Source organism: Eretmochelys imbricata, chromosome 7 (genome assembly GCF_965152235.1).
Source record: "Eretmochelys imbricata isolate rEreImb1 chromosome 7, rEreImb1.hap1, whole genome shotgun sequence".
NCBI lineage: Eukaryota > Metazoa > Chordata > Testudines > Cheloniidae > Eretmochelys > Eretmochelys imbricata.
Window position 1 is genome coordinate 14,935,259 of NC_135578.1, and position 15,737 is coordinate 14,950,995.

A 15,737-nucleotide genomic window follows, 5' to 3' on the forward strand; every position below is an offset into this window, starting at 1 on the left:
TCAATCACAGTCACCAAAAGTTTCAGCGGTATAAAGATAGCCAATGATGGACGTAGTCTGGCTGGATATTCAGTTTATTTTAAGGACCTAGCTAGAGACTGTTCTAGGTGGCGCTCAATCTGCTGCAAGGAAGCTGTGTCCCTTTGGGATCTGCCATGATGATTAGAATAATTATAAGCAGGTTGAAGTACTTTGCAGAATGGAGACAATATTGTTGAATCTCACCAGAAGTTATCAGAAGGAGTGTTCCTTGCATTACTTGCTGGTAACCAAAGGACATGGGGCACCATTTACTTGATTTTTTTGCATAGGAGGCTGGCACATTATGTACAATCTGTTCACAATAGATGTAAACTGACATGGAACTTCAATTAATGTGGGGTTTGGTGACTAAGAACTAAGACATTTAGGAATAAGAAAAAGGCCTTTCTGCTGCATTTTAAACTAGGCATGTGCAAAAACGGGAGTGATTTATCCAGTTAAAAGTAGGATCCAGGGCCAAACAACTGCTAGCTTTGGTTTTGCAGAACAAAAAAAATCAGACCAACGAGGTTTGCAAACCCCAAACTAATACTACTCCAGTGATGGTCATCCTACCTTCTTGTTTTGTTTTAACACTAAAGAAGAAAGCAGAGGTTTGTTTTAAACACCATTTTAGATGTTTGTTGATTTTCTTTGCATCAGTTCTTTTGCTCAGTAAGTTATTGCATGTAATTCTTTTATTTGGAGTGAAGCAATTCCACCGAGTTCCTTATTAACTGCTGCTTACTGGACAGGGAATAAGCTAGACAGCTGATTTTACTTGGGCAGTCATGGGGAAAAGGGAAAGGGAGAGGGATCTGGTGACTGATGTGAAAGAGGCAAGAAAAGGAACAAAGAGGGTGCAGAGAGAAGAAGAGAGAGGGAGAAAATCTTAAAACAATTAAGAAAAATCAGATAGGCTTCAGATCAGACTTGGAGGCCTTCTCTAGCTTGACTGGAAACCTTTTGAGATTTTTCCGACTCTATTTTCTAGCACTTTCAACATGAGCAATAAGATTTGTATTTGACAGGAATCCAATGTAGTAAATTTAGAATTGGTAATTATAATCATGTCTTTTGGGGTGGAATTTTTAGTTTAGTTTAACAGCCGAGTTCTGAACCACAGGAAATCCTGCTGATGAATTTGCTACTTGTACCTTTCAATTAAAGCATAAAGCTTTATTAGAACAGAGGTTGCAAACCAGCTGCTTTGACTGATGCATACAGTATGGCTACATTGCTGCTGTGAGCTTTCACTATACAGTGACAGTTCTGTTTGCTCTGTGCTGTTCCTATGCGTTAAATCCCCAAGGAAAATGAAGGGTGGTGACACTGGTTAAGGTGAGATTTTATTTCCTTTGGAAATAGAGCCTGTAATATGCAACATCCTCAATTTGAAAACTAATTTAAGAATGAAAGGAAATGCCATTCCACTTTCTCTCTCTGTATGTTACAAACACACACATATATGAGGTATGTAAAGATGTACCCAATTAAAAGCACTTGGGATCACAGGAGTTAGGGACCAGGGGGATTTTCAAAACCACCTATGCACTTACCTGCATTTTTAGCTGCCTAGATACCTTTAATAATCTGGCCCTCGAGCACTATGGAGTTAACTGTCATAGAAATAAATATATGCATAGGATGGGCATGATGACATTCCTTTAAGGAAGAGACTTTTTCTTCTCTCACTTAGTAGCTGCACTATGAATTTCTTTACATAGTCTAAACTCATTCCAGGTAAGTGGAATATAAATGCTAATATCAATGGGAGTTCCATTTGTAGAATGTGCAGCAGGCTATGTAGAAAGTAGAATTTTGTAATTGGAATTTACTGAAAAAAGTAATTAGCCAAATCAGGGAGGCAATTTTTGTTAAGTAATTAGAGCAAGAGAATAATGTCAGAACTGTTGGATTCTATTCCTGGTTCTGCCACTATCATGCTATGTAAGCTCAGACAAGTTACTTAACCTTTGGTTCTCAGTTTGCCTATCTGTAAGATGAACACTTACTGCAGTACAACAGGCAGAGTCCTGTGGCACCTGTCATAAATATAAAGGGAAGGGTAAACCCCTTTAAAATCCCTCCTGGCCAGAGGAAAAATCCTCTCACCTGTAAAGGGTTAAGAAGCTAAAGGTAACCTCGCTGGCACCTGACCAAAATGACCAATAAGGAGACAAGATACTTTCAAAAGCTGGGAGGAGGGAGAGAAACAAAGGGTCTGTGTCTGTCTGTATGCTGCTTTTGCCGGGGATAGAACAGGAATGGAGTCTTAGAACTTTTAGTAAGTAATCTAGCTAGGTATGTGTTAGATTATGATGTCTTTAAATGGCTGAGAAAGGAACTGTGCTGAATAGAATGACTATTCGTGTCTGTCTTTTTTATAACTTAAGGTTTTGCCTAGAGGGATTCTCTATGTTTTGAATCTAATTACCCTGTAAGGTATCTACCATCCTGATTTTACAGAGGGGATTTCTTTACTTCTATTAAAAGTCTTCTTGTAAGAAAACTGAATGCTTTTTCATTGTTCTCAGATACAAGGGTTTGGGTCTGTGGTCACCTATGCAAATTGGTGAGGATTTTTACCAAACCTTTCCCAGGAAGTGGGGTGCAAGGGTTGGGAGGATTTTGGGGGGAAAGACGTGTCCAAACTACGTTTCCCAGTAAACCCAGTTAGAGTTTGGGTGGTGGCAGTGGAGATCCAGGGACAAAGGATAAAATTAATTTGTACCTTGGGGAAGTTTTAACCTAAGCTGGTGAAAGTAAGCTTAGGAGGTTTTCATGCAGGTCCCCACATCTATACCCTAGAGTTCAGAGTGGGGGAGGAACCTTGACAGCACCTTATAGACTAACGGATGTCTGTTAGTCTATAAGGTACCACAGGACTGTTTGCCGCTTTTACAGATCCAGACTAACACGGCTATCCCTCTCATGCAGTACAACAGAGGATGTTTTGAGACTTAATATTTATAAAGCACTCTGAGAATCAATAGACATTATAGAATTCCACACTTCAATTTTAGCTGAAGAGATCACAAAGCATAAAATTAGGTAAAAAAGAATACTGTCTATTTCCCTTCTGTTTATACTTGTATCTGTGTAATAGATCACTATTACATCACTATTAGATCACTGTGATGTAAAAGCCCAATAGCCATTTTGGAATGTGCTTCAGAAAAGGAGTCAGTATTTTCCAAATACCATTCTACTTACTTTACAGAAGATTAATGATGTATCACGTTTATGTAAATAGGAGAGCTAAGATTCCTGTGCCTCCCCATTCATAAATTAAAAACAATGCTTTTCTATAGTTATCGCTATAAAAGGCAAATAGACCTTGACTAGATGTAATGAGGCATTTGTGTTCACCATAACTATAATTTACTATTACTGCTTGAAGAGCCATCGGTTCTTGTTTAGTCTGTTAAGTGATAATAAGTGAGGCTAAAATAAATTCTAATGAACACTCATGGGTCACCTTACTGAATTTATGGAGCATGATACAACAGTATATTAAACAACTATAATTTTGGATGCTCTATGTGATAGTAATAGCCATTTGTTTGATTTTTCAAGTCATATCTGCTGCTACTTAAAGTGAACAACTTTCAGAAGGATGACCTCTGATTTAACTGCGATTCTCGGATTAGCAGTGTGCAAGGTTATTCAACTGTTCACAATGGATGTCAAATGAATCATGAAGCAGCAGTTACTTCCTGTCTCGGGGACCTATATTCAGCAATAATTGAGTTCTATTGGAACAGTACATGGTCCCAGAGCACATAGGCACAAATTACTAGGAAAGATCAAAGGGAACCTGCCATCCCCCCAATTCCTTTTTAAAAGAACATTATGGCATCTACTAAGAAAAGTACCAGTGGCCTGGTTTACCCTCACCACTTTTTTTTTTGAATGTGGTTCTTTTTCAGTCATCTGGACAAATGCAGAAGCAATAGACCACTGTAAAAAAAAAAAATTATCAAGAGGACAAAAAGTAAAGACAGTTAAAGCAATGAAATTGTTTATACCAGAACATAGCTTGAGCCAGCCACCAGCCATCAACTTGGTGATACAACAAAACAGAACAATATCAAACTACATATATTCTAGAGCTTGCCAGAGTTTTTTCAAACGATTTTTTGTTCACAAATGTTTTTTAACTGAATTTTTTTGGGGGGGGGGGGAAGGGGTTGGTATTTTTTCAAAAATTTTCATGATTTAAAAAGTGAACCCTGAAAGCAAAAAGTTTTCTAATTTTTTTCTCTTATCCCCTCCCCCCCCCACTTTTGGTGATATAAAGGGTTAATAAATACAATGAAAATATAATAAAGGAGGAGCCAGGGAAGAAAAAAGGCAAAATGGAAAAAAACAAAAACATTCTGATAAACATTTTTACAAAAAGTGTCTGAACTAAAAAGAGGTGTCCTTTTTGAAATCTATAGAACAAAAATTAGTTCAATACTTTCAAACATTTTCTCAGAAACTCTTTCCCATTTGCAGGCCAGCTCCAATGATCACAGACAGACACACACGCCACATGAACGCTTTATTCTTCATCATGTCTAATAATCACATGCAAGATCAGATTGCAATCAGTAGCTACAGCATTCATTGTCAGAGATGCTGCATTTCAGCAGATACATACACATTTTTTTTTGTTTTTGTTTTTAGTCTAGTGGCTACATTGTGACTTCACTCGGTGCCTTGGGCAAGAAGTATGCTGCTGCATCACCCAGGAATAGCCATGAGAGGCACCATCACTCAGACTCACAAGTCCCCTTCCTGATGTGTACCTCACTCACTTGCTCCAAGAAAGAAATAAACTGCTATAGATAGATTACTCTCCCTACCCCTCACTGGCTCAGTTGTGGAGAATGGAGCCACTCCCCACCCACTTGCTTCAGGGAGGGAGTAGATGGGTACGTAGCCCCCAGTTACTCCAACAGGTCCAGACCCAAGGGATGAAATGCTGGTTCCACTGAAGTCAATGGTAGAGGGAGAGGGGGCTGCTGACACCCTCTTATTCCCCTCACAGGTATGTAGTCCAGGTCACAATCTAGACTTTAACTACATTTTAGTTTTCAATTAAAACAACATGCTGGGATTATTTAAACGTTTACCTACTTTCACTCTCTTGTGACCAGTCTTTGTTTCACAGGTTTATCTCTGTAATCCAGATTTCTTTATCCACCTTTGTATCTTATTCTAAGGAAGTCTGACAGAATTTCAATAAAGTGACAGAGCAGTTGTTTGAACGTGCTTCCAGCCCCATCATAAATCTAAGACAAAGGTATATGATGGATATTATTGACATCTTGGCTTTCCTCATCTTCCTGAAAAATAAGGTTTAAAAAATAGTTGTATACAATTTTTTAACCTAATTTTTCAGGGAGATAAAGATGTGAGCTACTGACAGCACCCAAAGATTAATCTGGAAATGAAAGCAAAGTTCACGGAGTCTGTCTGCTGTTCAGGAGACTTGGGAAATAATTCACAATGAAACAAATTGCATTGTGTTGGCTTTTATTATGGATCATGCTTTTCACATTTATGAAAAATTAGATTAATGCTAAATATTTGTTTAGTGCTTTTTCTCTTCAGAGTGCTTTGCATACATTAACTAATTCATTTAACCACTCCTGATATTTCAAGGGTCTCCTGTTCAATACTCCAACTAAAGCTTAACCCAGTGTAAGGATACAAGGAAGAGAGAAGCTACAAGTGCTTGGCACAAGAGCCAGGCATAAGTGCAGTCCCTGGAGCACAGGGATTGCTTCACGCAAGCACCTACAGCAGCAATAGCCTCCTCAATGGGGCAAGGCAATACTGGGGTCATGTCTTTAGCCCTTCATCTGCCTCAGTTGCAGCAGAGAGGAGTAGCCATCGTACCCTTTCAAAGGATGGTGCAGCTGCTGTGCTCCCTCTGTTAGTGATCGATCCAGCGGGGTCGATTCATCACGCCTAGTGAAGATGTGATAAATCGACTGCCGAGAGCTCTCCCATCGACTCTGGTACTCCACTGGAGCGAGAGGCACAGGTGGAATTGAAGAGGGAGTGTCAGCAGTCAACCTACCTCAGTGAAGACACCGCGGTAAGTAGCTCTAAGTACGTCGACTTCAGCTACGCTATTTTCGGAGCTGAAGTTGCGTAACTCAGACTGACTTAGCTCACCCTCCCACCCCCCAGGTGTAGACCAGACCCTAGAGACACAATGATCTCAAGAACTCCCAGTGCAGAGGTGTGTCTCAGCATTGCACCTAGAGCCAGATCCAACCCCAGTGGAGTCCGTGTGGACGCCTTTCTATTGATTTCCCTGAGTTTTGGTTTAGGCCTGTACTGTGAATTGGGCCTCAATGACTTGATTCTCCTGCCAATGCATTCAACATGAGTTTTGCTACTGACTTTAATGGAAGACAGAGCAAGCCCTGGATGCACAGACTAACCTTCAAGACTAGTTCCTCACCCTCTGACATCACTGATATTTTGTTGCTAACATCACAGTGTTCCAAATAATCTATTTAATTGTTCCATGCTCACCTCTGCCTTATAATACAGTTGTATTTCAATCCCCTACATTCAAATTCCATCTGCATACAAAACATAACAGTACAAAAATCCTCAAACTTTTCTACAGTGTGGACATCTGAACACAGAAATTGGACCACCACCTCTCTGCCAACTTGTAATTATGTGATGTCCCTGTGTTAACTACAGAAATCCTTTATCTTTCAAGGAGAAGGAAAAGAATATGTAATGTGTTTTCAGCTACACTTTAATGTCACACGGCAGATGAAAATATAGAGGGGAAACCAGCACCAAGTGACCAGCCAGCTGTCCATGTACCACCAGCAAGCACTCCACTCAGCACTGTTTGAGAACTACAGGAATAATACTTTGGCTAATACCTTCATGCTGTAGGAGTAATTTAAGAATGCATCAGATTAAAAAGAGCATTTCTGAATATACTACTCAGCAATGCAGTATTTTGTTGCCCATATGATAATGGAATCTCTAGTAAAATTACCTTTACCTGTATTGTTAATAACAAGGTGACATTTATTAAACTATTAAACTGTGAAGTCCATTATGGTTTATTGCACTTTCTTCAACATGAACCTTGTAATGTATTCATTTACTGAAACTATTTGAGTCATTTAAATGTCATTAAACCATAGCAGAACTGAAATTAGTTTTCCTCCTGTGATCTCAGGTGTACAAGAGTAAAGTTATTATTTTCTTAGGGCTTAGTCATCATGTTATTTTTGCTTATTTTATTAAAGCTGTGTTTCATTATTCATAGCACATATTGTGGCTAATCCTATCAGAGCATAGCAACACTATGCAGTTTCACCATGAAAAGCATCATTCCTCACACTCACCTCTCTGTGACCAATAGAAAAGTGAGAAATCTGGGCCTAAAGAAACCTTAAAAAAAACCCTCCTTCCTCTGGGTAGTCTTCTAATCTTAGTTTCAATCTTAGCTATTTGGCAAGATGAATCTTTTGGCGAGACAGTGGGGTTCACATGTGACAATCCCACCAGCTGATGGCCTACAAGCCACATCAGTCTACTCTTGCATTAGGTCTGGTTATCAACTGTGTTAGGTAGGGTGATATGACACCCTTTGAGGTGCATGAGGTCCTCCAGAAAAGTTTTATTTTGAATTTATTTTCAGACTTAGACCCAAGCCTTCTGGTTCATATGCTGTCGTGCTTTTAAAGGCATGTGTGTGTGCAATATTATAGGGGCAAGGGCAAAAAGCATTTTTTTGAAATTGCCTTCAATACTGTGAAAATCTTGAATGAAATGTCACAAATTGCATGACAGTGAAACTCGCCATAGGCGAATACTTTGCCAGATTCACCTTAGGGTACAAATATTCATTTACTTCTAATGATGTTTCACAGCACATACAACATGACAGTGTGTTTGTGGCTTTCTGGTCCACTGACAGGCCCTTGGTATTATTTATCATTTAATAAATAATAAATAAATATATAGGACATACATTTTTGACCTTGAAATCTATCAAACACTGTTTCACATAGTCACACCCAGCCCTTCTGCTTTATAAGGGTGGCAACAATGCAATTAGCATTTTTCTTTACAGAACGTGAACGGAAGCATAATCAAATATTCAGCACTGTACTCATAAAAGGAAGAGAGGGTGTTTGTCATAGAATTTACTAAGACTGAGGCTTCTTATTGCAACTATACTGACAATGACAGCAATTGCTGTGCCGAGTATCTGCAGACAATAGCTGCAGCCTTCTCTCTCTGCTTCTGATGATGTTGCTGCAGGTCTTTACAGATTACCTGCTACCACAGGTGCTCTCAGAATGCACTTGGCACTCATTTGTGCTTGCAAAAGACCATCTAACATTAGAACACTGAGAGGGAAATTCTGACAGCATACAGGATGTAATATGCACTTGTTACCTATGGAGCCACAAGCTGTTCTCAGTACCGGTCTCAAAGAACATACTTCCATGCTTTTGCTCCTTTTAAAAATATATCTGGATAACCTAATCTGCAAATTTATGACTTCTGATAATTAAATATTGGCCAAGAATCCACACACATGTATCTAAACTTATTTACATACTGCAGATTCCATTTAAGCTAAAGTGAATTTGAAAATGAGACCCAGAGGTGGCGGGGTATTAAAAGCAAATTGCACACTCTGAAAGCTATATATATAGATATATATATACACACACATACATACACACACACCCAATACTGAACTTTTCTGTTCATCTGAAGGCTGCCTGCAGATTGTCACAGCTTCCTAAACACATCCTTTACATGACAAAAGTGCTTTCCCGTGACATGTTCTGGGGCTACAGTGTGGTACACTGCACTATTACATTCTGCAGCAAGGAAAACGGAGCCAAGGAAAGGTCAATATAAGTGAGAAGTTACTGGGATATTTACTATCACCAAAAATCCAAAAGTACAAATGAGCAAATTGAATGTGCTACCATATGTATAGTTTCCAAACTGGTGCTCACATGGGCACTTTCATTGAAGCCAGTGGGACTGCTCAGGTGAGCAAAGTTATGCATGTGCTAAGTGCTTTCAAGGAGAATGGCCCTATGTTTCCTAACCAAACAACCTTTGGAATGTACTAACTAATTACGAAGGAGTAGTACATTACCAAAACTGTAATCATCATGAAGACTGAAATCTGGTTCACTCTTGATGGAATACTGCTTACAGATGACTTCGCATTGAGGAAAACTGCAGCCAGTTCTTCAGTTCATCAGTGTCAAAGTGCATGAGTTAAAATCCCTCTCTAAGTATGAAGGCCTTGAGAAATCTTCTTTTGTCCACGTTAAAAAAAAAAAACAACTGTGTACAGCCATTTTGGTGAGAAGCTCAAGCGACTGTTTTGGCGTGAACACTTGAATCTGGCAAAGGGGTCACCACGTTGTCCAGGATGTGCCTTTTCCTGTCCCTCTGAAAGTCTGCCCAAATTTATCCAACATACAACCCTCTGAAAAATCTCATTTTGCACATGCTCTGTAAAGGTCTATTAGAGGCAAGAAGCTAAATTGTCTAACTATTCTATCTGCACTGAGCATGCTCCATACCCCCACAGAGCATGCTCTTGACACTCTATTAAAAACACACCAATTATCTCAAGATCAAACCTAATACACTTGGAACAACATAAATATAACAAAAAATAAGCTTCCCCACACAATTGCAACCAGAGTCCCACCCTGCCACTACCCAGCCCTCTCCAACACCCATATCCTCCCAGACAAGTGAGAAACAATGGGTCATGCCACATGCCCCAAAGGCTAACAAGCTCATGCTGATATGCACCATGCAGGGGAAATAAATTCCAAAGGCCCTGGGTCCTAACAGATAATGCCCTGCCAGCTGCCCTTTCTTTCTTATATGTACAGAACTCCAGCATAGGCACCTCTGCTGATAACAACTGTGGCAAATAGCATGGGGACAGAGGCGGTCTGGTAGATAAGCAGCTTCCAGATCACTTGTCTTTGCAGATGAAAGCCAATATCTTAAAATCAAACCCAGAGCCTGTAGCCACGGGTCTGACCCCCAATCCTAGCAGCATCAACAAAAGGCTTATAGGAGGCTTTCCATTAACTAAAATGGGCTCAGATCAGGTCCTAAATTAACAGTGTTTGTGTTCCTAAAGAAGCCCTGAGCTGGATTTAGTATTATCTATGTGCAGACTTTTAGCATGATCCCTTGTGGTTAAACTAGGTGTGATCCAAAGTCCCCTGAAATAGGTGTAATAACTCCCACTGACTACAGTGGACTTTGGTTCAAGACCTTTTTGCATCTGGAGGGGACAATTCAGATCACTCTCCAGAAGATGGCATGTTCATACCAATGCAGAAGGAAATCGTTCCTCCACTTTTGAATGTAGGCCTTGGTTTGAGGTTCTTATTTTCTCAGCAAAAGGCTCTTCAGTTCAGGAAATGTAAGCAGAAAAGGAAAAATCAGCAGGATTCAGTGTTGAAATCCTCTATCCAAAGAGCTGCCATGGGTCAGGCCAGACATTCTTCAGCCAGTCCCCTGAATAGATTGTCCCTTTGTCTATTTACTTGCTTGCCTGGGAAACCCTCCCTCCCACTGTTATGTCAAGTTGATGAGATCTCTGAAGCTGGAGTCAGTTGAGAGGCATAGGGAAAAAGAAGCTGCAGAAGCAGGGGAGGCCTGAGGCTAAGTGATACTTCGAAAAATTGTTCTCCATAGATCTGGGCAGTAAGCTTTTATCCATGTGAAATTATCTTGGGAAATCCATAGTGGAAGAATGGATGGAGTGTCAATGGATAGACATACGGACAAGACATACGGTAAGGGAGAGATTTTTTTGTCTGCATCTGCGGCAGGTTTAAGGGGAAATAAATGGATGTTACTCATTAATATTAAGAACATCGGGACTCTAGAGAGATTAGAAATAGAGTTTGGTACTTGAAGAAATTCAGAGAAGCAGGGAGGAGTGAAACAGAAAAAGAAAGTCATGTGGACAATAAGGTTTGCCCTCACGGGCATGGGAGGGAAAAGAAATCTGTAATTTCTTCCTGTTAATTTAATTTGCTTTTCTTGTTATTCTGCCTTATAATAAAACCCAGGATGGAGATGGTTAAACCTCTCCCCTGAGACAATGGGTTTTAATCATCTTCCTTTGCTTCTTTCCACCTTTGTTGTCATTGTTAGGAGGGATGAGCACAAACCAAAACTCTGATTCCAAACATCCTGAACTTTGGAGAAGTTGAATCTGTATCTAAGCTTCACAGCCCAGCACTATTTGACAGGAGGACAGATTCTTTTCTTCCACCAAAGTGAATGATTTTACCTGAACAATTTATTCTGCCTGGTAATTCCGGTGCCTGTATATTTATGATGAAAGTAGAAGAATCCATGATCTGGAACATGAAATTGAAATTTGGTAGGGCAGTTACCTTGGTGTAAACATACCTTTTGCCATTCTTGTGCAAGTCTGCCCAGATTTGGCCAAACTATAGGCCTTTGAACTGGGGCATCATTTCAGAAAAAAATGGAAAAATGGATGGGAGGGGGGAATTGTTTCAGCAAAGAGAACATTATATAATTATATTATATTATATCCTGCAAAGTCTGGTGGAGACAAACACTGGAAGACATAATGGAGCATATACGCCTATAAAAAGGCCTGGGAGGGTCAAACTAAGGTCTGGGGTAGATGGGGAGGGGTAAATGATGCCCCTATCTCTGAAAAAAATCTGTTTGCACGTGCTCAGATGCTGCTAGCTAAATTCCCTTGCATCGAGCTCACACAGCTCCTACGTGCAAACCAATTCAAGTGTGTGCTCACACAGCTCCTACGTAGCATCCAGAATTCACGTGCTGCATACCCCCAAAGTGACTGAGCATGCTCCGCTGCAAGGGCTGAATTGTACTGTACCTAAAATTATTCCTTCCAGCAGCCAGGCTGCTAAGCACCAGAACCGAGAGCAAAGACACTGTCTCTCCTGAGCTCTCAGTGTTCCTGCTGCCGATGCCTAGTGAGGGGGAGAAAGATGAAATAACCTGACACAAATGCAAACGTAATGAAAGGAAGTTGTGACACTATGCCCCCATATTCTTCGTAGAGATATTATGATATGAGTATAGCATAATTATGGTGTATTTTGTGCAAAATAAGACATGTGAGATATCACTGGAAAGGTTATGATTTACTGAATATGATTATCCTTTTTGTATGCATGTATCGTTTCTGTATCTGAAGTTAGGAATATTGACTATGTATCTATTACAAGTGTGTTTACACCTGGGGAACGCCCATCAAACCGAATCTTTTATAGCATCACTTTGCACTGGCTGCCCACACTATCACCATTGCAAACGACCCCACTTTTCAGCAAGATGATTGCTTCCAGCAGGATTCTCAAAAATACCAAATATGACTTTCAAATACAATCCCTAGTTCATATATTTGATGGGCTTCTTACTTTCAAAGAGTTGCACTGTTCAGAAGAGACACAGTTTTACTTTAAACTATCCATGTCCATCACAGCTAAATTAATTTTCTTAAGTAGAATATACAGATTCAAAATGTGCAATTTGTTGAAAGTCTTCTCTCAAGTTGGCTTTCTGAAGTTAAATTATAATTATTATGAATTTCTAGACTGCTACTTTTTTAGTTATATCCTTGAATTCACTCATGATTTACATATTTGTACTGTGCCATGTTTTTCTATTTCAATTAAGCTCTTTAGAATAGGCAAAGTGCACAGGGCGATATCCTCAGCGGATATAAATTGGCATGATTCTACTGACATCAGTAGATCTATGCTAATTTACACCTGCTGAGTATCTGGCCCATAAACACACCATACAATCAGTACTCATTCGCTTAGCTAAGCACGGGCACTAGTTATATATCCCCTCACAAACTCATAATTCATATCACTAGTACTAATGATATATCGACAGACATATTCTATGTACTCCTATTCATGCCTTTGAAAATTTCTGCCTTCATCTCAGTCAGGGCTTTATGGCCACCGATTAAATTTGGTATTTTTCTAATATGCTGATGAACTAGAGTGACTACCTCTGTTGGACAGAAATAAGGAAAAGCCGCATGAAAAATAAGGAACAATGCTTTATTCTAAGGGACATTTGGGGGAAACACAAGTTCCGTTAGCATATCATGTGTTTTTCCTCTCAAGTGTCCATTTCTACTGCCCTCAAGCATACAATGCAATTATCATAGGTACCATTTTAACATCAAATTGAAGCTTATTATCGGTTTTAATACATTTCAATAATCTTAAAATAAAGGATGGGCACTCTAAGGCACAAATCAATGTCATAAGGGATGGTTCTTTAGAATAAGGAACAGGTGGTCACCCTACACCGAACAAAGCAATTATACTATGGACTTCACCATTTTGCTTAAGATGAATGCCCAGCATTTGGATGCCCACCTCCCTTTTCTGCTGGGACTGGCCTGCAGCTGCCTCTTGCTCTCCAGTTCTCCTCACAAGGGGAGACAACTAGATTACACACAGGTTCTCAATCTGGGGATTATGGACAAGTGTCATGGGGACACAATTACTCTGCCCTTCCCGCACTGCTAAGCAGGAGAGGAGTCCTGGCTAGATCAGTTCAGTTGCATTTGTAGCAGGTGAGGGAGAAGGGACAAAGAATGACCTCAACAGCTCTTCCAAAAATCCTAACTAAAGCACTGATACCACCTCCGCTATTCTTTTATATTTTACCATCACTCTCTGTTGACCTCAACTCCTGACAGTTTCTGTAATATTACACACAGGTGACTATCTGAAAGTCTTTTTTGTGTGTGTAGTTGGTTGTTTGCTTGTTCAGTTTATGTATCTAGAACATATATTACTGGGCGGGGGGGGGGGGAATCCCTGCAATACACACATTTTTCAGTGTATTTGGAAGATGTGTAATAAATCAAATTAGAGCCCAAGGGCCTGATTCAAAGCCCATTGAAGTTAATGGGAAGGTCTTAACTGATTTCCAGAGGAGCTAAGGGGAAATGTACCAGGGCATCATACTAGAAATAGTGTGCAACTAAACTGTTTCAGTCTTGCCCAATGTCAGGAAATGCTGCTGACTGATGAAATCCACAATGGTATCCAGCCATTAGTTAGCAGAGACAATAGGAAGGAATTTTTCTCTCATCCTCCAGGTGAGCGCGCGTGCGCACCCCCCCCCCCTTAAACAAATTCACTTGTTCTTATTGTACTGCACTTTGGGAACGTGTGTAATTGTTTTTAACTAAATAAAAGCAATTGCAAGAAGAATAATTTTCAGGTATCCACATTTAAGTGAATCATTTGTTGAGAAAGACTTCACACAATTAAATTCCAATTTCACAGCTTGCTAATATTTTTCATTGCAAAACATGACAACTCTAATAGTGCAGAAAGATAGTGAAGCAGATTGCCCGTTTACTGCTTCTATGCATTTACATTCCTCTGGTAAAACAGGCTAGGTTTTAATATACATGTTTTGAGGGATTTGAACTGGCTTTTGTGAAGTAGAAGTTGTTTTAAAAATAGTTTTAGTCCCTCACAAATACCATTCTCTGAATAAGGAAACAATTGAAGTGGTTCCCACTTTGTCATCGTAGACAGTTTGTCTGTTTTTTTGCTTAATAAAACGCCAGCGTTCAGGGGACAACTCATCATCATTTTTAAACAACAGGCTGAAAATTAGAATGTGTCAGTCTAGACGCAATCTGCAAAGAGTGCAACCAAGTATCAATATTTGTTCAGTCACTCATATATAGTTTGGCTCTAAAAGTAGATTGCAATAACTGCATATGGACTGTAAGCTCTTTGAGGTGGAAAATGTCACACACTATATTTGTACCATGCCTTGTTTAATAGGGTCCTAAACCCAACTGGGCACAGGTGCTACCATATTATATTATAAATAAATAATACTGAACTGAACACAGTCTGAATTGTACACTTTCTCCATAACTACAGCTAAAATGGACTTGGGTCATCTCAAATTCACCACTGCTTTCTCCTCTAGGTTCTCTGATCCTCCCTGCTTCTCAAATCTGGCCAATATGCTGTAGCCAGCTCCTTTCTTTCAGTAACATCACTCTCATTCTTTGCATCAGCTTTTGATGTTTTTGCACATCAAGACAGCGCCTCATCCTCACCTTTGAGGCTCTTCACAGTTCTTCTATATCTCTTTCCTTCGTAGTTCTCCTGCTTGTGCTCCCACTCACTGCCAAATCAATACTGTTCCCCTAGTATCTTCTTCGATCAATAATTGCATGCCCCTTCTCATGCAGCCCTCAGCCTGCAATATCTTTCCAGATTCCGTGCTCCATTCATCCACCCTCCTTCAAATTCTTCCTCAAATCACTGCTGAGTTAGTTTGCAGCAGTGGCCTCCACTTCACCACACCTACCCTCTTATCATACAGGCTAAGGAAGTTAATTAAAAAAAACTACTTTGTGTAAAAACTATGCTCCTGCTTCTGATTACATTTGCAGCAGTAAATCAGGAATTCTGAAGTTGCAGAAGAGGTTAGAATCAGGGCGTGTATGCACGCACACAAGCCACCCATACCCGAATAAAAACAACAACAGACATGATCTCTCGTGATCTCTCAAAAGCATCTCTCACTGAACTCTCAAACTGCCATTACCATTAGTAGAGATATCTATACATATGTGAATAGCTAATAGATGG